Source organism: Pristiophorus japonicus, chromosome 11, assembly GCF_044704955.1.
Source record: "Pristiophorus japonicus isolate sPriJap1 chromosome 11, sPriJap1.hap1, whole genome shotgun sequence".
Taxonomy (NCBI): domain Eukaryota; kingdom Metazoa; phylum Chordata; class Chondrichthyes; family Pristiophoridae; genus Pristiophorus; species Pristiophorus japonicus.
In genome coordinates this window covers 157159491-157185377 of record NC_091987.1, presented here as the reverse complement: position 1 = coordinate 157185377, position 25887 = coordinate 157159491, and the positions used below count along the sequence as shown (strand labels likewise).

The window sequence follows — 25887 nt, the reverse complement described above, 5'->3', positions numbered from 1 at the left end:
GGATCGAATTGCGGATACGCTCACAAACCCCATTTTGGAGAGCTCGTCCATCAGGTACATGTGGATATCCTGTCAAAGGCCTTCTCCTGGTCTAATCTGATTAAGCAGGTGTCCACCCTCCTGTCCCGCAAGTAGGCGATCGTATCCCTGAGTAGTGCTAGGCTATCAGAAATCTTCCTGCCGGGCACAGCACAGGTCCGTTCCGGGTGAATCACCAGCTTAAGAGCAGACTTGACCCTGTTGGCGATGACCTTTGACAGGATCTTGTAGTCCAAATTAGCAGGGAAATGGGCTGCCAGTTTTTGATTTCCTCCCTCTCCCCCTTCTGCTTGTAGATGAGGGTGATGATGACTTTTCTCATCGATTCTGACATGCTGCCGGCCAGAAGCATACCCCTGTACACTGACTGCAGGTCTGGGCCCATCCACTCCCACAGAACCTAATACAACTCGACCGGTAAGCCGTCGCTTCCGGGAGTTTTATTCGTCTCGAAGAACCGGACGGCCTTTGTCAGCTCGTCCAGAGTTAGCGGGTAGTCCAGACTCTCCTGCTCGCTGTCGTCTAAGACTGGGAGGCCGCGCGATCTATAGGCTTGACGTCATACAGCCTGGTATAGAAGGGTTTGCTGATCCTCAGCATGTCACGCTGCGAAGACGTCACAGAACCGTATTCTTCCTTTATACTTGTGATCACAGAGCTCCACCTGTGTGTCTGTTGGAAGACAAACACGAACACATCTCATCCTGCTCGACGGAGCGGATACTGGTGCGGAAGATGATTTTGGAGGCCAGTGATGTAAAGATTGAGGCTTGCTGGCCCTTCACTTCTTCGAATTCCTCTGCGACATCGACCCTCATCGAATGCAGCAGGAGCAGGTTTTGTATACTCTTCTGGAGTTGGGACAATTCCCTCTGTCTCCCTCTCACCTCCTGAACACCTGTGAGGATGAAGAACTTCTTGATGTTCGTCTTGATTGTTTCTCACCAGTGCATCGGGGAATCGCAAAGGTGTTTTACAGTTCTCCAACCTTTGTAATCCTCTTGAGTTCCTCAATCTCAGATTAAATCGCTACCCATTTAAACCTGACATGGGAAGGAATTTATTCCCTCAGCGGATTGTAGCTCCATGGAATTCTCTGCCCAGAGAGCTTTGGATGCTGGGTCATTGATTGTATGTAAGGCGGAGATAGATAGATAGAATTTGGAGCGATAAGGCTATAAAGGGTTACTTGGAAGCGGGCAGGGAGGTGGATCTGAGTCCCTAATCAGATCAGCCATGATCTTACTGAATGGCAGAAATGGTCCACTCCTGCTCCTATTTTCTAATGTTATTATGTTCCCTGTTTTAACAGCAGCGATTCCAGTCAGCGGATATAAACATAAATTGACCCCAGCATAATAACAGGTGGCTGCAGCTGCGGCCTCAGTTGGACTGCAGCCACAGAAGTACAAGATTGACAATTTGGCAGACCGTTATCAGAGCATCCAATGTACGGTGACTGCGGGTCTGAGGACGGTGACTAAACACATATTATGTGCAGTTCAGAGTGTGGGACATTGTTAAAGTTTTCCAGCGAGCTTCGTCAGTGGACATTTTCTTGCACTTTCTCCTAGATTTAATATACGGCCCCAGTGCAGCGACAAACTAAAACTTTACTACACGCGCATTCAGAATGTTACAGCACAGTCTGCCCATTGTGTTGTTCAGGCTCTCTGACAAAGCTCGCTGTATAATCCATTCCCTGCCATTTTCACGCATAATATATGTGTCCTCTTTTCAATTCTTTACCCACTTCCCTTTCAAAGCGTACACCTGGTAAGGCAACGGTCTAAAGCCTAAGAAATGAATTGATCGCAATAAGCGGGTCTGAATGCATAGAAGTCCCGGGGGAAATATTCACAGTATTTGGCACAGTACAAATCGGGCACACTCCCGTAAATGGCAAATTCCCCACTTGCAGTAACACACCCGAATGCCACGCAGGGCAAAATCCCCACTTGTGCAGTTACACACCCGAGGGGCACACATGGTGCAAAATCCCCACTTGTGAAGTCACACACCCAGACAACACTTGGGGCAAATTTCTTGTGGAACTGCGCAAAAACACTTGCGCAGTTACACAACTGGAAAATACATGAAGCAACAATATTTGTTTTATTTTAAAATATACTTTATTCATTGAACAATTTGCACAATCATTGGAGAGCAGTTCAGTACATTTGAATGCGGTCAGCAATTCCATACCATACATTTGGATGCTGACCGCAGTTCCGTTCAATACATTTGGTTGCTTTACATTTCAAGGCACAATTCAATATACTCCAGTACACATTGTAATACTGTCATCAAATTACGCTACATGTGGCATTATATGGTAAAGTATAGTGGCAGTATACAATACAGAGAGTACCGTTACATTTCTTTGCAACATACATTACTAAACAGAACTTGCATTATACATGGCACAACATAGGTGTTTTCAGATCATGGTGCTCTATGTATACAAAAAGTTTACAAGTACAGCTCGAGGGGAGTATTATACTGATGCTAGCCCCTGGGCTTACTGTGGCGGAAGGGTTTTAAATTGTGGCTCTTCACCGCCATGCCTTTGCGGCGACTGCACTAATTTTTAGTGCGTCCCTCAGCACGTACACCTGGATCTTGGATTGCGCTAGTCTGCAACACGCAGACGTGGACATCTCCTTGCTCTGGAAGACTAGAAAGTTTCGGCAAGACCAAAGTGCGCCTTTCACCGAGTTGATGGCCCTCCAGCAGCAGATGGTATCTCTCAGCGTGTGTCCCTGGGAACAACCCGTAGAGCACGGAATCCTGTGTAATGGAGCTGCTTGGTATGAACCTCAACAGCAACCACTGATCTCCTTTCAGACCTGCTTTGCAAAGGGGAAATCAGGAAGGAGATGGAAGACAGTCTCGTCCGCACCACAGCCAACTCCAGGGAAGAGTGCTGTGTCTCTGAAACCCAGGCTGTGCATGAAGGATGTGACGGGTAGGGCCCTCCTCACGGCCAACTAAGCTACGTCTTGGTGTTTGTGTGAAAGCTCTGGCGATGAGACGTTATGTCAAACGAGTTCGACAGTCTGCTCATGGAACCACCCGACAGGGTCCACCCTCTCCTTCTTTCATAGGGCGTCCAGGACCTTACGTGCCAACCGCTGCTTTATGGCCTGTGGTCAAAGTGTTTTTTTCTGAAAACCTTTTCCACGAAGGACAGGTGGACAGGCATGGTCGAACTAGTGGGGGCGTTTCACAGCAGCGTGGCCAGACCATTCCTTCTCAACACCGGTGACAGGTAAAACCTCAGCACGTAGCAACACTTGGTGTTTGCGTACAGTGGGTATGTGCACAGCTTGATGCAACCGCACACAAAGGTGTCCATCAGGTTGAGGGCCATGTTCGGAACATCCTTTCCTCCACTGACCAGATATTTGTACATCGTGTCTCCACGGACACGGTTCATTTTGGACCTCCAGACAAAGTGGAAGAGGGCCCGGGTGACTACCACGACACAGGAGTGTGAAATGGGCCAGACGTGCGCCAAGTGCGAAAACACCAAGAGCACCTCACTCCTGATGACCAGGTTCTTTCCTGCAATGGAGCGGGAGCACAGCTTCCACCATTCCAGTTTTTGTTTCACTTTGGCAATACGCTCTTCCCAGTTTTTGCCGTATGCCCCTTCCGCTCCGAACAATATTACCAACACCTTCAGGTAATCTGGCTTAACGGTGAAGCGAATAAAGGATCGGTCGGCCCAGTTGCCAAAGAGCATGGACTCGTTTTTGCTGCGTTTGACCTTCGCTCCTGAGGCCAGTTCAAACTGGTCGCAGATTGTGAGCAATCTGCAGACCGACTGCTGATCCGAGCAAAAGTTGGCGACGTCATCCCTGTGCAGGGAGATCTTGACCTGATCGCCTCCACTGCCAGGGATGCCCGCATCCTTCCTGATGGACTCGGCAAAGGGCTCGACACGGCACACAAACAAGACAGAGGAGAGAGGACAGCCTTGCCTTACTCCAGATCTGATTGGAAAGCATTCAATTTCCCATCCGTTGATTAGAACTGCGCTACTGATGTCTGTGTGGAGCAGTTGGATCGAATTGTGGATACGCTCCCCAAACCCCATTTTGGAGAGCACATCCGTCAGGTACATATGCGATATCCTGTCAAAGGCCTTCTCCTGGTCGAATCTGATTAAGCAGGTGTCCACCCTCCTGTCCCGCAAGTAGGCGATCGTATCCCTGAGTAGTGCTAGGCTATCAGAGATCTTCCTGCCGGGCACAGCACAGGTCCGTTCCGGGTGAATCACCAGCTTAAGAGCAGACTTGACCCTGTTGGCGATGACCTTTGACAGGATCTTGTCGTCCAAATTAGCAGGGAAATGGGCCGCCAGTTTTTGATTTCCTCCCTCTCCCCCTTCTGCTTGTAGATGAGGGTGATGATGACTTTCCTCATCGATTCTGACATGCTGCCGGCCAGAAGCATACCCTTGTACACTTACTGCAGGTCTGGGCCAATCCAGTTCCACAGAACCTTGTACAACTCGACCGGTAAGCCGTCGCTTCTGGGAGTTTTATTCATCTCGAAGGACCGGACGGCCTTTGTCAGCTCGTCCAGAGTTAGCGGGTGGTCCAGACTCTCTTGCTCGCTGTCGTATAAGACTGGGAGGCCGCGCGATCTATGGGCTTGACGTCATACAGCCTGGTATAGAAGGATTTGCTGATCCTCAGCATGTCACGCTGCGAAGACGTCACAGAACCGTATTCTTCCTTTATACTTGTGATCAAAGAGTACCTTTTGGAAGACAAAACGCGAACACATCTCATCCTGCTCGATGGAGCGGATTCTGGAGAGGAAGATGATTTTGGAGGCCTGTGATGTAAAGATTGAGGCTTGCTGGCCCTTCACCTCTTCGAATTCCTCTGCGACATCGACCCTCATCGAATGCAGCAGGAGCAGGTTTTGTATACTCTTCTGGAGTTGGGACAATTCCCTCTGTCTCCCTCTCACCTCCTGAACACCTGTGAGGATGAAGAACTTCTTGATGTTCATCTTGATTGTTTCTCACCAGTGCATCGGGAAATCGCAGAGGTGTTTTACAGTTCTCCAACCTTTGTAATCCTCTTGAGTTCCTCAACGTGTTCCGCAGTCAACAATTTCACGTTCATCTCCTGCCTCCTACTAGCCGACTGCCAAACACTCGGGTTGAAGTTTTTTTTCGTTAAAAATACACTTTATTCATATAAAGATTTGCACAATACATTCGCAAGCAGTTCAGTGCATTTGGATGCAGTCAGCAATTCCATACATTACATTTGGATGCTGACCGCAGTTCCGTTCAATACATTTCTTTACCTTACATTTCAAGGTAAGATTCATATAATCCAGGATATATTGTGGTACGTTCATCAAGTCACATTATATGTGTCACCATATGGTGCACAGTGAGGATACAGTTACATTTGTTTCCAACATGCATTACGCAACAGAACTTGCATTATACATGGCACTACTTAGGTGTTTGCAGGTCGTGGTGCTCTATGATACAAAAGGTTTACCATTGCAGCCCGTGGGGAGTTTTATACTGATTCCATCCCCTGGGTTTACCGTGGCGGACAGGCTTTAAACTGTGGCTATTCCCCACCGTGCCTTTTCGCCAGCCTCACGAATTTTTACTGCGTCCCTCAGCACATAGTCCTGGATCTTGGATTGCGCCAGTCTGCAACACGCAGACGTGGACATCTCCTTGCTCTGAAAGACCAGCAACTTTCGGCAAGACCAAAGTGTGTCTTTCACCGAGTTGATGGCCCTCCAGCAACAGGTGATGTCTGTCTCGGTATGTGTCCCTGGGAACAACCCGTAGAGTCCTGTGTTACGGAGCTGCTCGGGATGAACTTCGACAGCAACCACTGCATCTCTTTCCAGACCTGCCTTGCAAAGGGACAATCTTGAAGGAGGTGGGTGACAGTCTCGTCCGCCCCGCAGCCGACTCAGGGGCACCGTGCCATGTTGCTGAGACGCCGGCTGTGCATGAATGCTCTGACGGGTAGGGCCCTCCTCACCACCAACCAAGCTACGTCTTGGTGCTTGTGTGAAAGCTCTGGCGATGAGACATTCAGCCAAACGAGTTTGACAGTCTGCTCAGGGAACCAGCCAACAGGCTCCACCCTCTCCTTCTTTCGTAGGGCGTCCAGGACCTTATGTGCTGACCACTGTTTTATGGCTTTGTGGTCAAACGGGTTCTTTGTGAAAAACTTTTCCACGAAGGACAGGTGGACAGATATGGTCCAGCTGGTGGGGCCGTTTCGCGCCAGTATGGCCAGGCCCATCCTTCGCAACACCCGGGACAGGTAGAACCTCAGCACGTAGTGACACTTGGTGTTTGCGTACCGGGTGTCTGTGCGCAGCTTGATGCAGCCGTACACAAAAGTGGCCATCAGGATGAGGGCCACGTTCAGAATATCCTTTCCTCCACTGTCCAGAGATATGTACATTGTGTCTCTGCGGACACGGTCCATTTTGGACCTCCAGACAAAGTGGAAGATGGCCCGGGTGACTGCTGCGGCACAGGATCGAGAGATGGGCCAGACCTGTGCTACGTGCAGCAACCCACACAGCACCTCACTCCTGGTGAACAGGTTCTTTCCTGCCATGAAGAGGAAGCGCAGCTTCCACCATCCCAGTTTTTGCTTCACTTTGGCGATATGCTCTTCCCAGTTTTTGGCGCACGCCCCGTCCACGATGAAACACCTTCAGGTAATCTGGATTAACGGTGAAGGGAATAAAGGATCGGTCTGTATTTGTTAATCTGCTTGTATTCATAGAGCACTATGTATTGTAAAACTCCTGTGTTGTGCCATCTGTAATGAAAGTCTCTGCACTGTTTAGTAAATTGTAAAGAATACAAATGTATTCTAATCCGTTCCGTGTACTGCTTTCATCTGCATAGTGCTACATGTAATTTGATTCGGGACCGGTATTGAAATGTATCCTGGAATGTAATGTAAAGCTGTTCTCAACTGCTCCATTATTTGCATTATCTCCCTTATTTGCACAGTCCTACATGTGACGTGATTTACGGATTGTACCAAACTGTATTTTGAAATGAAATGCAAGCTGGTGTATTGTATGGAACTGCTTGCTGTCAGCATCCAAACGAATTGTATGGAATTGCTGAGCGCAAGGGACTGAGCTATTTTTTCATTTATCGTGAAAAGTTTGTATGAATAAAGTATATTTGAAAAAAAAGGTGAACACAGGGGTGAGCCAATCGCTGATGAATCAGGCAGCCTTTGAGAAACTCTGGGACAATCCAATCGAACGACCTAAAATGATCCCGATCCAAGTGAAGCTGCTCACCTACACAAACGACACCATCCCAGTCATTGGCAGCGTGGATGTCCAGGTACCCCATGACGGTGCGATGGACAACTTACTTTTGTGGATCATTAATGGTGATGGTCCAATGCTGCTAGGAAGAAGATGGATGGAACAAATCCGTAGGAGCTGGGAAAACCTTCATGCCCCGGCGATCGACATCCTACGCGGCCCCGAATTTGGACCCAGCACAGCATCTGAGAACCCAGCCGCTCAACTCGACTGCGTGGAGACGACACAGACCACTCAACCCAACGGCGAGATGATCCAGCCCAAGCGACACGACCTCAGCTTCCAGGCTCCACTGGTAGGAATCTGGAGGAAGAAAATTGGCGCAGAAGCTAATTTCACTGCATCCGTGGCAGAACCTGAGGAGAAGAGGATCACCGCAGCCTACCTAGTGGAGAGAAAGAAGATGGCGCTGCACTGCGAGGTGAAGCGCCTGAAGTAAAGATGACGGTGGCCAGATCAAGAGGGGCAGCATGAGGGAGCAACACGTGATACCGAGCAGCAAATCGGATTGGGGTGAAGATTGCAAGGCCTTCTTAATGAAGTCCTGCAACCTTGCACAATTAAAGGGACAGTTCCAGTCGTTGTACAGTGATGACGGTAATACACATTTCAAAGATGTAATTGACAAATGTCGTTGAGCTGCAGTGCATGGATGATGTCTGCGTTTGCGCACATTCTTAGGCTGGACTCCAGGATATAGTCAATGTATTCACTGAGGCATATGAAAACATGGGCCTTACGCTTAACATCCATAACACAAAGGTCCTCCACCAGCCTGTCCCCGAAGCACAGTACTGCTCTCCAATCATCAAGAATCACGGTGTGGCACGCGACAACGCGAACCATTTCCCATATCTCGGGAGCCTCTTACCAGCAAAAGCAGACATTGATGCGGAGATTCAACAACGCCTCCAGTGCGCCAGTGCAGTCTTCGTCCATTTGAGGTAAAGAGTGTTTGAAGACCAGTCCCTCAAATCTGACACTAAGCTCATGGTCTGCAGGGCTGTAGTAATACCCGCCCTCCTGTATGGATCTGAGGCATGGACGATGGAATGAATGCAGCTCAAGTCGCTGGAGATATATCACCAACGATGTCACCATGAAACCTGCAAATCCCTTGGGAGGACAGGCGCACCAACATCCGTCCAGGCTAACATCCCCAGCATTGAAGTACTCGATCAGCTTCGCTGGGCAGACCACATTGTTCGCATGCCAGATACGAGACTCCGGAAGCAAATGCTTTATGCGGAGCTCCTTCATGGTAAATGGGCCTAAGGTGGACAGCAGAAACTTTACAAGGACACCCTCAAAGCCTCCGTGGTAAAGCACGGCATCACCACCGACATCTGGGAGACCCAGCCCAAACACTGCCCGAAGTGGAGAAAATGCATCCGGGAGGGTGTTGAGCTCTTCGAGTCTCAAGGCAAAGACCGTGAATGGTCTAGCGCAGAGAGTGAAGGAGCGCGCGGCATACCAGCCCAACCCACTCCTTCCCTTGGCCGAAAGTCTGTCCCACCTGTAACAGGATCTGTCACTCTCGCATTGGACTGTTCAGCCACGTTGTCCAGGGCTACGCCATGGATCTTGATCTTTGGGCGTGCAGTGCTGTGCTGTGAGGACAGGCTGTTGGAGGACCTTTGTCTTACTAATGTTAAGCACAAGGCCCATGCTTTCATATGCCTCGATAAATACGTCGACTCTGTCCTGGAGTTCAGCCTCTGTGTTTGCACAGATGCAAGCGTCGTCCACGTACTGTAGCTCGATGACAGAGGTTTAGGGTAGTCTTGGACCTGGCCTGGAGATGGCGACGATTGAACTGTTTCCCACTGGTTCTGTAGTTTAGCTCCACTCCAACGGGGAGCTTAGCAACTGTGAGGTGGGATTAGGCGGAGAAGCACTTTTTCGATCGGCGCATACCCGATCAGCCGAATGGCCACCTGTGTCGTAATTTTTCTATGATGCTATGAAATTGCATAGCTCGAGCTGATGTGTCAGGACATTTTGCAGTTAAAGTCACAGTTGCTTGTCGGAACATACATTTTAACCTAGTGGAGAAAAGTGTCTTCTACTCTTGGTACATTGTAAGAAAGAAATACTGGCATTTATATAGCGATGTTCATGGTCACCAGATGTCTCAACGCGCTTTATAGCCAATAAAGTACTTTTGGAGTGAAGTCACTGTTGTAATGTGGGAAACACGGCGGCCAATTTGCACACAGCAAACTCCCACAAACAGCAATGTGATAATGACCAGATAATCTGTTCTTGTCATGTTGATTGAGGAGTAAATATTGACCAGGACACTGTAGGGCTGCCATGCAGACTTTGCAATTCATAAAAAAGAATACAAAGTAAGTGACAGAAATTCCTGGGTTCGAGTTTTTAATATGAATGGTTACATGCTGGGCCAGAGTATGTGGTCAACTCTTTTCACTGTTTACTAATGAGTATTTTTCCTTCAAGTATTATCCAAATTAACTTTTCAACATTACTATTCAATTTGCTTCCACCACCGTTTCGCATAGCTCACAACAATTTGCTGCATAATGTTGTTTTATCTTAAGTCGCTTCAGGTCAGCGGGTGGCGTGCGGACATCCTCGTGTTGCCTCTCGTTCTTTGGCAAATTTTCTTCAATCTCTGTCCCCTGGTTAATGAACATCGTACACTGGAAAAAGTTTATCCTTATTTACTTATCAATGTGTAATGTATATAGCGTCTTTAACGTAGTAAAACATTCGAAGGCACTTCAAAGGATTGTTATCAAACAAAATTTGACACCGAGCCACATAAGGAGATATGAGGACAGGTGACATAAAGTTTGATCAAGGAGGAAGGTTTCAAGGAGCATCTTAAAAGAGCAGAGGTTTTTGGGATGAATTCCAGTGTTTAGGGCCAAGGCAGCTGAAAGCTCGCTCACTAATAGCGGTTATGCAAAAAATTAGAGCCCCAGTTAAACGACGTTTCACGGCGGACGCGTAGCCTAATGGACAAGGCGTCTGACTTTGGTTTTGTCTACGATATTATCAGAAAGTTGCAGGTTTGAGTCCTGCTGCGGTCAATTAATTCGCTGCAGGAAATTTTACGGACACGCCATGGTGTACCATCTTGCCGTCCGGAGGAGGCGGGGGTCCCCAATGGAGAGCACTCTACGCGGGAGTCCTGCCATTATTTATCGGGGACTTGGCCTGGAGGGTGGTGCACGTAGCAGTGCCGTGCAACAAATTTTTAAACCGGTTCTCGGCCTCCCAGGACGCCTGCAATTTCTGCGGTCTAGAAGAGTCCATGTTCCACGTTTTTATCAAATGTACAAGGTTGCAGCCCCTGTTCCAATATTTAAAGGGGCTGCTCCTGAAATTCTGGTTGCACTTCAGTCCCACACTCCTGATCTTTGGACACTCTGTACGGAGGGGAGCGGGTAGGTCCGAGAGTCTCCTCGTAGGGCTGCTCCTGGGCATGGCCAAGGGTGCCATCAGCTGGTCCAGGCAGCAGGCGGTCGAGGGAGTCGTTCAGCCTGACTGCCTGCCTCTCTTCCGCGTGTCGATCTGCGCCAGCGTGTCCTTGGAGATGGAGCATGTGGTGTCCACCGGTACGCTCGCGGCCTTCAGCGAGAGGTGGGCACCAGAGGGACTGGAGTGCATTATAAACACCGGCAACCAAATTTTAATTTGATTTTATTTATTTTACAGTTTAATTTGTTTTAATTGCCGGTTTTAGTGTCCCCTTCCCCTTTTATAGGGGGCACTTGAAAAATTCACGATTTTAATGCCCAAAAAAAAACCAAACAAAAAACTACAAAAATACAGAAAAAACAAAAAAAAACAAAAAAAGCGCATTGGAAAATGTTTGGAGTGGCCATCTGGGGGGTATTTGATTTGAATGTTTTATTTTATCTCTAAAAGAGTTGGGACGTTTCACTGCGTTAAAGGCGCTTTAGAAATAAAAGTTATTCTTATTATTGTTGTTGTTGGGACGAACACTCCCGCCCACAAGCTCACAACTCCCTCTTGCTATTTCCCTGTGCAAAACTTGAACATTGCTGTTTCAAACACGTCAGATTCTGAATTATTTTTCATATGAAGATTTGACAAAAATTTACTTCACATGCAATAAATGTACATCGCAATTTAATTGCGGAAAACTTTCCCTGGCCTGAAGGCATGTCTGAAAGGACTTTGATTTACTTATAAGGGCAATATGCAAATAAGGACGGGATCGTCTGTGTTCCTGCAGTGTTTGCACAAATGATATTTCATTGTACATTGCAATATTTTAGCAGAATGGACAAGTCAAAGCAGCAGTACTTTGTGAAAAGGGACATTGTAATTTTTATAGTTGAGTACTTGAGACTTTAAGAGGCAGCGGATGAGGTCAGGTGGCAGTATGTGCGAAAATAAGCCATACTTACCTGGTAGATGAGTAACCGTGATAAATAAGCTGGTATTTCCAGGAAGAATCTAGCCCATTGCACTTTGAGTGTTTTGATGCCTGTGATGTCCCCAAATGTAGCTGCACCAAGCTCCCTCGGGCTGTATTTGTGATTTACACTTTGTGTACATAGAGTACCATAGAAACATAGAAAATAGGTGCAGGAGCAGGCCATTCAGCCCTTCTAGCCTGCACCGCCATTCAATGAGTTCATGGCTGAACATGAAACTTCAGTACCCTCTTCCTGCTTTCTCGCCATAACCCTTGATCCCCCGAGTAGAAAGGACTTCATCTAACTCCCTTTTGAATATATTTAGTGAATTGGCCTCAACTACTTTCTGTGGTAGAGAATTCCACAGGTTCACCACTCTCTGGGTGAAGAAGTTTCTCCTCATCTCGGTCCTAAATGGCTTACCCCTTATCCTCAGACTGTGACCCCTGGTTCTGGACTTCCCCAACATTGGGAACATTCTTTCTGCATCTAACCTGTCTAAACCCATCAGAATTTTAAACGTTTCTATGAGGTCCCCTCTCATTCTTCTGAACTCCAGTGAATACAAGCCCAGTTGATCCAATCTTTCTTGATAGGTCAGTCCCGCCATCCCGGGAATCAGTCTGGTGAACCTTCGCTGCACTCCCTCAATAGCAAGAATGTCCTTCCTCAAGTTAGGAGACCAAAACTGTACACAATACTCCAGGTGTGGCCTCACCAAGGCCCTGTACAACTGTAGCAACACCTCCCTGCCCCTGTATTCAAATCCCCTCGCTATGAAGGCCAACATGCCATTTGCTTTCTTAACCGCCTGCTGTACCTGCATGCTAACCTTCAATGACTGATGTACCATGACACCCAGGTCTCGTTGCACCTTCCCTTTTCCTAATCTGTCACCATTCAGATAATAGTCTGTCTCTCTGTTTTTACCACCAAAGTGGATAACCTCACATTTATCCACATTATACTTCATCTGCCATGCATTTGCCCACTCACCTAACCTATCCAAGTCACTCTGCAGCCTAATAGCATCCTCCTCGCAGCTCACACTGCCACCCAACTTAGTATCATCCGCAAATTTGGAGATACTGCATTTAATCCCCTCGTCTAAATCATTAATGTACAATGTAAACAGCTGGGGCCCCAGCACAGAACCTTGCGGCACTCCACTAGTCACTGCCTGCCATTCTGAAAAGTACCCGTTTACTCCTACTCTTTGCTTCCTGTCTGACAACCAGTTCTCAATCCACGTCAGCACACTACCCCCAATCCCATGTGCTTTAACTTTGCACATTAATCTCTTGTGTGGGACCTTGTCGAAAGCCTTCTGAAAGTCCAAATATACCACATCAACTGGTTCTCCTTTGTCCACTTTACTGGAAACATCCTCAAAAAATTCCAGAAGATTTGTCAAGCATGATTTCCCTTTCACAAATGCACTGCTATGACATCCTTAATAATTGATTCCATCATTTTACCCACTACTGAGGTCAGGCTGACCGGTCTATAATTCCCTGTTTTCTCTCTCCCTCCTTTTTTAAAAAGTGGGGTTACATTGGCTACCCTCCACTCCATAGGAACTGATCCAGAGTCAATGGAATGTTGGAAAATGACTGTCAATGCATCCGCTATTTCCAAGGCCACCTCCTTTAGTACTCTAGGATGCAGTCCATCAGGCCCTGGGGATTTATCGGCCTTCAATCCCATCAATTTCCCCAACACAATTTCCCGACTAATAAAGATTTTCCTCAGTTCCCCCTCCTTACTAGACCCTCTGACCCCTTTTATATCCGGAAGGTTGTTTGTATCCTCCTTAGTGAATACCGAACCAAAGTACTTGTTCAATTGGTCTGCCATTTCTTTGTTCCCCATTATGACTTCCCCTGATTCTGACTGCAGGGGACTTACGTTTGTCTTCACCAACCTTTTTCTCTTTACATACCTATAGAAACTTTTGCAATCCGCCTTAATGTTCCCTGCAACCTTCTTCTCGTACTCCATTTTCCCTGCCCTAATCAAACCCTTTGTCCTCCTCTGCTGAGTTCTAAATTTCTCCCAGTCCCCAGGTTCGCTGCTATTTCTGGCCAATTTGTATGCCACTTCCTTGGCTTTAATACTATCCCTGATTTCCCTAGATAGCCACGGTTGAGCCACCTTCCCTTTTTTATTTTTACGCCAGACAGGAATGTACAATTGTTGTAATTCATCCATGCGGTCTCTAAATGTCTGCCATTGCCCATCCACAGTCAACCCCCTAAGTATCATTCGCCAATCTATCCTAGCCAATTCACGCCTCATACCTTCAAAGTTACCCTTCTTTAAGTTCTGGACCATGGTCTCTGAAATTACTGTTTCATTCTCCATCCTAATGCAGAATTCCACCATATTATGGTCACTCTTCCCCAAGGGGCCTCGCACAACGAGATTGCTAATTAATCCTCTCTCATTACACAACACCCAGTCTAAGATGGCCTCCCCCCTAGTTGGTTCCTCAACATATTGGTCTAGAAAACCATCCCTTATGCACTCCAGGAAATCCTCCTCCACCGTATTGCTTCCAGTTTGGCTAGCCCAATCTATGTGCATATTAAAGTCACCCATTATAACAGCTACACCTTTATTGCATGCACCCCTAATTTCCTGTTTGATGCCCTCCCCAACATCCCTATTACTGTTTGGAGGTCTGTACACAACTCCTACTAACGTTTTTTGCCCTTTGGTGTTCTGCAGCTCTACCCATATAGATTCCACATCATCCAAGCTAATGTCTTTCCTAACTATTGCATTAATCTCCTCTTTAACCAGCAATGCTACCCCACCTCCTTTTCCTTTTATTCTATCCTTCCTGAATGTTGAATACCCCTGAATGTTGAGTTCCCAGCCCTGATCATCCTGGAGCCACGTCTCCGTAATCCCAATCACATCATATTTGTTAACATCTATTTGCACAATTAATTCATCCACCTTATTGCGGATACTCCTTGCATTAAGACACAAAGCCTTCAGGCTTGTTTTATTAACACCCTTTGTCCTTTTAGAATTTTGCTGTACAGTGGCCCTTTTTGTTCTTTGCTTTGGGTTTCTCTGCCCTCCACTTTTCCTCATCTCCTTTCTGTCTTTTGCTTTTGTCTCCTTTTTGTTTCCCTCTGTCTCCCTGCATTGGTTCCCATCCCCCTGCCATATTAGTTTAAATCCTCCCCAACAGCACTAGCAAACACTCGCCCTAGGACATTGGTTCCGGTCCTGCCCAGGTGCAGACCGTCCGGTTTGTACTGGTCCCACCTCCCCCAGAACCGGTCCCAATGCCCCAGGAATTTGAATCCCTCCCTGCTGCACCACTGCTCAAGCCACGTATTCATCTGCGCTATCCTGCGATTCCCACTCTGACTATCACGTGGCACTGGTAGCAATCCCGAGATTACTACTTTTGAGGTCCTACTTTTTAATTTAGCTCCTAGCTCCTTAAATTCGTTTCGTAGGACCTCATCCCTTTTTTTACCTATGTCGTTGGTGCCAATGTGCACCACGACAACTGGCTGTTCTCCCTCCCATTTCAGAATGTCCTGCACCCGCTCTGAGACATCCTTGACCCTTGCACCAGGGAGGCAACATACCATCCTGGAGTCTCGGTTGCGGCTGCAGAAACGCCTATCTATTCCCCTCACAATAGAATCCCCTATCACTATAGCTTTCCCACTCTTTTTCTTGCCCTCCTGTGCAGCAGAGCCAGCCACGGTGCCATGAACTTGGCTGCTGCTGCCCTCCCCTGATGAGTCATTCCCCTCAACAGTACCCAAAGCGGTGTATCTGTTTTGCAGGGGGATGACCACAGGGGACCCCTGCACTACCTTCCTTGCACTACTCTTCCTGCTGGTCTTCCATTCCCTATCTGGCTGTGGACCCTTCACCTGCGGTAAGACCAACTCACTACACGTGATACTCACGTCATTCTCAGCATCGTGGATGCTCCAGAGTGAATCCACCCTCAGCTCCAACTCCGCAACGCGGTCCGTCAGGAGCTGGAGACGGATACACTTCCCGCACACGTAGTCGTCAGGGACACCGGAAGTGTCTCTGAGTTCCCACATGGTACAGGAGGAGCATAACACCCGACCGAGCTCTCCTGCCATGTCTTAACCCTTAGATACACTTAAACTGGTAATAACAATGTTAAAAGTTACTGACTAATATAAGAAGAAAAAGAAAAACTACTCACCAATCACCAGCCAATCACTTACCCCCTAGGCTGTGACGTCACCTTTGTATCTTTGCCTTCTCCCTGTAGCTGCACCGGTACGCCTCTCGCCGACCCTGGACTCGCGCTGCTCCGAGCTCCTGCCTCCTCGACTGACTGCTCGAACTGCCCGACTCCCGCTGGCCTTTATAGGCCTCTCGCCGACCCCGGACTCGCGCTGCTCCGAGCTCCCGCCTCCTCGACTGACTGCTCGAACTGCTCGACTCCCGCTGTAAACACCAATGTCGTGCCATGTACAATGCAAGATGTGTTATGAAATGCATGTTTGAAAAGAAGAAATGTAAATGTACCATCACCCATTCCGGGCACTGTATTGTAACACATGAAATGTAATTTGTGTAAATGTACCACAATGTACCCTGTTTATTGTACTGAATCGCAGTTGAACAGAAAAACGAGAAATGTAACGAACGGAACTGCCGTCAGCACCCAGATGTATTGTATGGGATTGCTGACCGCAGCGAAATGTAATGAAATGCCATTGAATGTACTGTAGAGATTCTTTTTATGAATAAAGTATATTTTGAAATTTAAAAAAATGCAGCCGCACACAAAGGTGGCCAGGACACGTTCGGAACATCCTTTCCTCCACTGTCCAGAGATTTGCACATCGTGTCTTTGCGGACACGGTCCATTTTGGACCTCCAGACAAAGTGGAAGATGGTCCGGGTGACTGCCGCAGCACAGGAGCGTGAGATGGGCCAGACCTGCGCCACATACAACACTGAGAGCACCTCACTCCTGATGACCAGGTTCTTTCCTGCGATGGAGAGGGAGCGCACCTTCAACCATCCCACTTTTAGTTTTAGTTTGCCAGTGCAATCTTCCCAGGTTTTGGCGCACGCCTCGTCCACTGCGAACCATATTCCCAACACCTTCAGGTAATCTGGCTTAACGGTGAAGGAAATAAAGGATCGGTTGGCCCAGTTGCCAAAGAACATGGCTTCGCTTTTGCTGTGATTGACCTTCAAACTGGTCGCAAATTGTGAGCAACTTGCGGACCGACTGCGGATCCGAGCAAAAGACAGTGACTTCGTACATGTACAGCGAGATCTTGACATGAGCGCCTCCGCTGCCAGGGCTCGTCACCCCTCTAATGCTCGCATCCTTCCTGATGAACTCGGCAAAGGGTTCGATACAGCACCCAAACAAGACAGAGGAGAGGGGACAGCCTTGCCTGATTCCAGACCAGATCGGAAAGCTTTCAGTTTCCACCCGTTGATTAGAACTGTGCTACTGTTGTCTGTCTAGAGCAGTTGGATCGAATTGCCGATAACCTCCCCAAACCCCATCTTGGAGAGCACGTCTATTAGGTACGTGTGTGATATCCTGTCAAAGGCCTTCTCCTAGTCCTGTCTGATTAAACAGGTGTCCAACCCCCGTCCCACACGTAGGCGATCGTATCGCTGAGTAGAAACATAGAAAATAGGTGCAGGAGTAGGCCATTCGGCCCCTCTAGCCTGCACCGCCATTCAATGAGTTCATGGCTGAGCATGCAACTTCAGAACCCCATTCCTGCTTTCTCACCATATCCCTAGTAGTAATGACTTCATCTAACTCCTTTTTGAATATATTTAGTGAAATGGTCTCAACTACTTTCTGTGGTAGAGAATTCCACAGGTTCACCACTCTCTGGGTGAAGAAGTTTCTCCTCTTCTCGGTCCTAAATGGCTTACCCCTTATCCTTAGACGGTGACCCCTGGTTCTGGACTTCCCCAACATTGGGAACATTCTTCCTGCATCGAACCTGTCTGAACCCATCAGAATTTTAAACGTTTCTCTGAGGGCCCCTCTCATTCTTCTGAACTCCAGTGAATACAAGCCCAGTTGATCCAGTCTTTCTTGATAGGTCAGTCTCGCCATCCCGGGAATCAGTCTGGTGAACGTTCGCTGCACTCCCTCAATAGCAAGAATGTCCTTCCTCAAGTTAGGAGACCAAAACTGTACACAATACTCCAGGTGTGGCCTCACCAAGCCTGCCCCTGGTAGCGCGAGGCTATCAGAGATCTTCCTGCCAGGGACAGCGCAGGTCTGGCCCGGGTGGATCACCAGCTCCAGAACAGACTTGACCCTGTTTGCGATGACTTTTGACAGGATCTTGTGATCCATATTGAGCAGCGAAATGTGCCACCAGTTTTTGATTTCCTCCCTATCCCCCTTCTGCTTGTAGATGAGGGTGATGATGCCTTTCCTCATTTATTCTCACATCCTGCTGGCCAGAAGCATGCCACCGTAAACTTCAAGGAGGTCTGGGCCCTTTCAGTCCCACAGACCCGAATACAACTTGACAGGTAACCTTTGCTTCTGGGAGTTTTACTCGTTGGTTCTCGGCCTTTTGGCTAAGATCATGCGTAATTGACCTGACAGGGAAGTAACCATGACCAGAAGGTGGTTCTCCTATGCTTTTTGGAAATAGGTGAGCGGGCGGGGGGGGGCTTGACCCATTCACCTCCATGGCACAAACCTGGTATTGCAGTACTTCCAGGAATGCGTTTTGGCTAAGATCATGCGTAACTGACCTGACAGGGCAGTAGCCACCATGACCTCCGGGTGGTTCTCCCTGGATCAGGAAGGTATATGCGTGTGCAAGGTGACCTCTGGCATTTGTAATTTGACAAAGAATTGGAATGATTGGCTACGAATTTAAAAAAAAAATCAAGCCCACAGGGGGCACGGCCTCCCTGTCTTGCATGTCGTCTATCTCAGAGGTCTTAGACGACAGCAAACAGGAGAGTCTGGACCACCCGCTAACTCTGAACGAGATGACAAAGGGTTTCCAGTCCCTTTTTTTAAAATATTTTATTCGTGGCCAATCGTTCCAATTCTTTGTCAAATCACAAACACCAGAGGTCACCTTGCACATGCCAAGGATCATTCTGCACCAATGCTCTTAGCCAAAAGACCTAGAGCCACTGCACCGTTCCTGGAAGTACTGCAATACCAGGTTCGTGCCATGGAGGTGGATGGGTCAGGTCCCCCACACACCTCTGTGGAGGTGGATGGGTCAAGCCACCCCACCCACCTCCTGTTTCCAAAAAAGCAAGCATATACCTTCCTGATCCAGGGAGAACCACCCGGAGGTCATGGTGGCTACTCCCCTGTCAGGTCAGTTATGCATGATCTTAGCCATTGATGTCGTACAGACAGGCACAGAAGGATTTCACTTCCAAGGTCATGCATCACCTGCACCACCTTTAAAAGTAACCAGTCTATTAAAATGTCAAAGCAGCAGCCGTTTGTGAAAAGGACATTGTGAATGTTTATACTTGAGACGTTAAGAATCCATCCGAGAACTCTGGGAGTGGAAGCAAGTTTTCCTCGATTCCGAGGGACTGCCTCTGATGATGAAGGAGAGAGAATCCAACAGGAGACGAGGAAGAGGTGTGGAACTGTGATGTGATACAGAGAGAATCCAACAGGGGGTGAGGGAGAGGTGTGCAACTGTGATGTTTTACAGAGAGAATCCAACAGCAGGCGAGGGAGAGATGTGTAATTGTGCTGTGATACAGAGACAATCCAATGGGGGGTGGGGCGAGGGTGCGGGGAGAATCTTTCAGACTGCCGGTTCAAAGTAACAACAATAAATCACATTTCAGTGGCTTAAATGTCTCCCTTGTATCTCGGGGACCAGAATTGGACACAATACGGAAGGTGTGGTCTGAGCAGAACATGACGCTATTTGAGCATGACATCTGTTGACTTGGGTTACCCACATAGTTCAGCATTCTTTAGCTTTGTTCACTGGTACTTTGTAGAAATTGTGCAGTTTGAGCATTAAATCAACTGGAACCCATAAATCTCTTCAAATGCACATGTAGCTATTTTAGCACACTTAATTTCGATCAGGTCGGTGATTGGCACGTGGGCAGACACAGCAGGAGCAATGACGTCGGGGCGAAGGAGCGGCGAGAGACTGTGGAGGGACGTGATCGGGGCCCACATGAAGCGAGTGTTCGGGGCCAGCGTCACAGGAGCAGCACGGGCCAGCCCACACTGCGATATAAAAAGGGAGGGAGAGAGAAAGCAAGTAATCAATAGACTGACATTGGTGGTGGGGAAAATGTTGGAATCAACCATTTACGATGAAATAGCAGCGCATTTGGAAAGCAGTGACAGGATCGGTCCAAGTGCGCATGGAACATTTTGAGGATGTAACTATTAGTGTGGACAAGGGAGAACCAGTGGATGTGGTGTATTTGGACTTTCAAAAGGCTTTTGACAAGGTCCCGCACAAGAGATTGGTGTGCAAAATCAAAGCACATGGCATTGGGGGTAATCTACTGATGTGGATAGAGAACTTGTTGGCAGACAGGAAGCAGAGAGTCTGGATAAACGGATCATTTTCAGAATGGCAAACAGTGACGAGTGGGGTGCCGCAGGGCTCAGTGCTCGGAGCCCAGCTCTTTCCAATATACATCGATGATTTGGATGAAAGAATTGAGTGTAATATCTCCAGGTTTGCAGATGACACTAAGCTGGGTGGCAGTGTGAGCTGTAAAGAGGATGCTAAGAGGCTGCAGGATAAATTGGACAAGTTAGGTGAGTAGGCAAATGCATGGCAGATGCAGTATAATATGGATAAATGTGAGTTTATCCACTTTGGGGGAAAAACGCGAAGACAGAATGGTGGCAGATTAGGAAAAGGATGGTGCAACGAGACCTGGTGTCATGGTTCATCTGTCATTGAAAGTTGGCATGCAGGTGCAGCAGGCGGCAAAGAAGGCAAATGGAATGTTGGCCTTCATCGCTAGGGGATTTGAGTATAGGAGCTGGGAGTATCTTACTGCAGTTGTACAGGGCCTTGCTGAGGCCTCATCTGGAACATTGTGTTCAATTTTGGTCTCCTAATGTGAGAAAGGACGTACTTGCTATTGAGGGAGTGCAGCGAACATTCACCAGACTGATTCCAGGGATGGCTGGACTGCCCTATGAGGAGAGACTGGATCAACTGGGACTTTATACATTGGAGTTTAGAAGGGTGAGAGGGGATCTCATAGGAACATACAAGATTCTGACGGGTTGGGACAGGTTAGATACGGGTAGATTGTTCCCGATGTTGGGGAAGTCCAGAACCAGGGGACACAGTCTTAGCCCATCGCTACATACATCTATTTCCCTCCCCGCCCATACATAGACCAAGTGCGTGGCTCAAAACCTGCATGTGCATACATGTACAAAAGGAAAGAACAAAAAAAAAACATATGATTAATTACATCACTGTTTGGGTTTTGCAGTAGTGGAACAAGTACATATTGCAGGTAAGGTACATGCGTGGTATCAAAAGTATTGCCGTTGGGTTGTAAAGGTGAAGGTGTGTGAGGACACTAGTTCCAGAGTAACCGGACTGTGTCCAGATTTTCTGATGGCAGCGCTGCGCCCGCTCCCCACCAGTTGGGTGGGCTCTGATCGCTTACCTGACGAGTCGCAGGCCCTTTGCCATTGCCGAGTGGTGGGTAGAGCCACAGGAGTGTGTGACCTCCCTGTCCTCATTTGAGTGTCTCCCTGGTGCCCTTTAGCGGTAGTGGGAGCTTGGTCATCCCAGCTGCCGTCGGGAGGGCTGGAGGGTGCTGGCTACTTCTTCCTGGTATTGGCCCGGGTGGCCAGAGGCGATCTGGGGCAGGGTACCAGTGGTGATGCATTTGTCATCCGCTGAACACTGGCCCTGCAGTTGGTATGCTCCCTCTGTGTGTGGCCACAATCCCTGGAGCATCACATTGGTCCTGGAGGTGCAGGCTAAATGATCAGGTAGCCCGTTGGACCGGGTGCTTCCGACAGGAGGTTGCCATGTTTTGTCCGCGAACATGTAGAACCCAGCATCGCACATCATTTCTTCATTTGCTGTCATCATACATTGGCTCCGACCACAATCGCCCGACTCAACACGGTTCGTTAATTTACATACTTGCATTTGTCAATGAGATCATTTCCATTTGTATTATTGGCATCGCTGTACAAAGTTACATTTGCATTATCATCATCATTATTGGCAGTACCTCGGAATCGAGGAAGACTTGCTTCCACTCCCAAAGTGAGATCTTTGGTGGATGAACCGTATGTCATCATCATCGTCATCGGCAGTCCCTCGGAATCTCGGAAGACTTGCTTCCACTCTTAGCATGAGTTCAAAGGTGGCTGTACAGTCCAATACGAGAACCACGGTCTGTCACAGGTCGGACAGATAGACATTGAGGGAAAGGGTGGGCAGGGAGCCTGGTTTGCCGCATGCTCCTTCCACTGTCTGCACTTGATTTCTGCATGCTCTCGGCAACAATGCTCGAGGAGCTGAGCACGGCCTTTTGGCAAAGATCATGCGGAACTGACCTGATAGGGGAGTAACCATGACCCCAACGTGGTTCTCCCTGGATCAGGAAGGTGATTCTCCTCTGCTTTTTGGAAATAGAAGGTGGGTGGGGTGGCTTGACTTGACTTGACCCAACCCAACCCAACCCAACCCAACCCAACCCAACCCAACCCAACCCAACCCAACCCAACCCAACCCAACCCAACCCAACCCAACCCAACCCAACCCAACCCAGGGAGGTGGGTGGGGAGGTTTGACCCATCCACCTCCACGGAGGTGTGTGGGGGACCTGACCCATCCACCTCCATGGCACGAACCTGGTATTGCAGTACTTCCAGGAACGGTGCAGTGGCTCTAGGCCTTTTGGCTAAGAGCATTGGCGCAGAGTGATCCTTGGCATGTGCAAGGTGACCTCTGGCGTTTGTGATTTGACAAAGAATTGGAACGATTGGCTACGAATTTTAAAAAAAAATAAATAAATCCACCTCCACCTCCACCTCCACCTCCACGGGAGGGTTGACCCATCCACCTCCACGGAGGTGTGTGGGGGACCTGACCCATCCACCTCCATGGCACGAACCTGGTATTGCAGTACTTCCAGGAACGGTGCAGTGGCTCTAGGCCTTTTGGCTAAGAGCATTGGCGCAGAGTGATCCTTGGCATGTGCAAGGTGACCTCTGGCGTTTGTGATTTGACAAAGAATTGGAACGATTGGCTACGAATTTAAAAAAAAAAAAAAAAAAAATCCACCTCCACCTCCACGGTGTGTGGGGGGACCTGACCCATCCACCTCCATGGCACGAACCTGGTATTGCAGTACGTCCAAGAACGGTGCAGTGGCTCTAGGCCTTTTGGCTAAGTGCATTGGCGCAGAGTGATCCTTGATATGTGCAAGGTGACCTCTGGCGTTTGTGATTTGGAAAGATTGGCTACGAATTAAAAAAAAATCAATTTCCATGGCACGTCGCCGCTCAATGTGGACTACAAGATCCTGTCAAAGGTCATCGCCAACAGGGTCAAGTCTGCTCTTGAGCTGGTGATTCACCCGGACCAGACCTGCGCTGTCCCCGGCAGGAAGATCTCTGATAGCCTCGCGCTACTCAGAGATACGATCGCCTACGTGCGGGACAGGAGGGTGAACACCTGTTTAATCAGCTTAGACCAAGAGAAAGCCTTTGACAGGATATCGCACACGTACGTGATGGACGTGCTCTCCAAAATGGGGTTCGGGGAGGGCATCCGAAATTTGGTCAAACTGCTCTACACAAACATCAGTAGTGCAGTTCTAATCAACGGGTGGGAAACTCAAAGCTTTCCAATCAGATCTCGAGTCAGGCAAGGCTGTCCTCTCTCGTCTGTCTTGTTTGTGTGTTGTATCGAGCCCTTTGCCAAGTCCATCAGGAAGGATGCGGGCATCAGAGGGGTGACGATCCCAGGCAGCGGAGGCGCCCAGGTCAAAACCTCCCTGTACATGGACGACGTCGCCGTCTTTTGCTCGGACCGACCAGTTTGAACTGGCCTCGGGAGCAAAGGTCAACCGCACCAAAAGCAAGGCCATGCTCTTTGGTCACTGGACCGACCGAGCCTCCATTCCCTTCACCGTCAAGCCAGATTTCCTGAAGGTGCTGGGAATATGGTTCGGAGCGGACGGGGCGTGCGCCAAAAACTGGGACGAGCGCATTGCCAAGGTCAGACAGAAACTGGCATTTTGGGAGCAGCGCTCCCTTTCCATCACAGGCAAGAACCTGGTCATCAGGAGTGAGGTGCTCTCGGTGTTGTTGTACGTGGCGCAGGTCTGGCCCATCTCACGCTCCTGCACCGCGGCAGTCACCCGAGCCGTCTTCCACTTTGTCTGGAGACCCAAAATGGACCGTGTCCGCAAAGACACGATGTACAAATCTCTGGACAGTGGAGGAAAGGACGTTCCGAACGTGGCCCTCATCCTGATGGCCACCTTTGTGTGCGGCTGCATCAAGTTATGCACAGCCCCCCAGTACGCAAACACCAAGTGTCACTACGTGCTGAGGTTCTACCTGTCCCCATTGTTGAGAAGGATGGGTCTGGCCACGCTGCCGCGAAACGCCCCCACCAGTTGGACCATGCCTGTCCACCTGTCCTTCGTGGAAAAGTTCTTCAAAAGAAACCCCTTTGACCACAAGGCCATCAAACAGTGGTCAGCACGTAAGGTCCTGGACGCCCTCCGAAAGAAGGAGACGGTGGACCCTGTCGGGTGGTTCCCTGAGCGGACTGTCGAACTTGTTTGGCAGAACGTCTCATCACCAAAGCTTACACACAAGCACCAAAAAGTAGCTTGGTTGGCGGTGAGGAGGGCCCTACCCATCAGAGTGTTCATGCACAGCCGACGCCTCAGCAGCACGGCACGGTGCCCCCGGGCCGGCTGCGGGGCGGACGAGACTGTCACCCATCTCCTTCAGGATTGCGCCTTTGCAACGCAGGTCTGGAAAGAGATGCAGTGGTTGCTGTCGAGGTTCATCCCAAGCAGTTCCGTAACACAGGACTCTGTGCTCTACGGGCTGTTCACAGGGACACACACCGAGACAAACATCACCTGCTGCTGGAGGGCCATCAACTCGGTTAAAGACGCTCTTTGGTCTTGCCGAAACTTGCTGGTCTTCCAGAACAAGGAGATGACCACGTCCACATGTTGCAGACTGGCGCAATCCAAGATCCAGGAATACGTGCTGAGGGACGCACTGAAAATTGGTGCAGTCGCCGCAAAGGCACGGTGGGGAAGGGCCACAGTCTAAAGCCCTTCCGCCACGGAAAACCTGGGGGCAGAAATCAGCACCAAACTCCCTCGGGCTGTATTTGTAATTTACACTTTGTGTACATAGAGCACCAAATCTGTAAACAACAATATCGTGCCATGTACAATGCAAGGTGTGTTATGAAATGCATGTTTGAAAAGACAAAATGTAAATGTACCGTCACCCATTCCGGGCACTGTATTGTAACACATGAAATGTAATTTGTGTAAATGTACCACAATGTACCCTGTTTATTGTACTGAATCGCAGTTAAACAAAAAACCGAGAAATGTAACAAACGGAACTGCCGTCAGCACCCAGATGTATTGTATGGGATTGCTGACCGCAGCGAAATGTAATGAAATGCCATTGAATGTACTGCACAGATTCTTTTTATGAATAAAGTATATTTTGAAATTAAAAAAAATCCATCTCCATGGCACGAACCTGGTATTGCAGTACTTCCAGGAAAGGTGCAGTGGCTCTAGACCTTGTGTCTAAGAGCATTTGTGCAGAATGATCCTTGATGTGTGTAAGGTGATCTCTCGTGTTTGTGATTTGACAAAGAATAAAAAAATTACAAAAAAATGCTCGAGGGGCTTAGCACCTGTCCGAGTGCACTTCCTCCATTCAGGTGGTCTATGGCCGAGGAATCTCAGGAGTTAGTGGTGAGGTTTAAGGGTGTCCTTGTAAAGTTTCCTCTGCCCGCCTTTGGTTCGTTTGCCGTGGACGAGTTCCGTG

At 48.6% G+C, this 25887-nt stretch overlaps 1 long non-coding RNA gene and 1 other non-coding gene across 2 annotated transcripts in view; both read left to right on the top strand.

The window, feature by feature from the left end:
- Positions 1-16570, top strand: part of LOC139275877 (uncharacterized) — a 155061-nt gene extending 138491 nt beyond the window's left edge. The window contains exon 3 of the long non-coding RNA XR_011595780.1: positions 16108-16570. This is a non-coding gene — a long non-coding RNA (uncharacterized lncRNA). The remainder of the gene's footprint in view (positions 1-16107) is intronic.
- Positions 16571-18396: 1826 nt separating this feature from the next.
- On the top strand, positions 18397-18578 carry LOC139276600 (U2 spliceosomal RNA). The gene has a single exon (XR_011595954.1). It is a non-coding gene; the product is annotated as a U2 spliceosomal RNA (small nuclear RNA).
- Positions 18579-25887: the final 7309 nt, after the last annotated feature.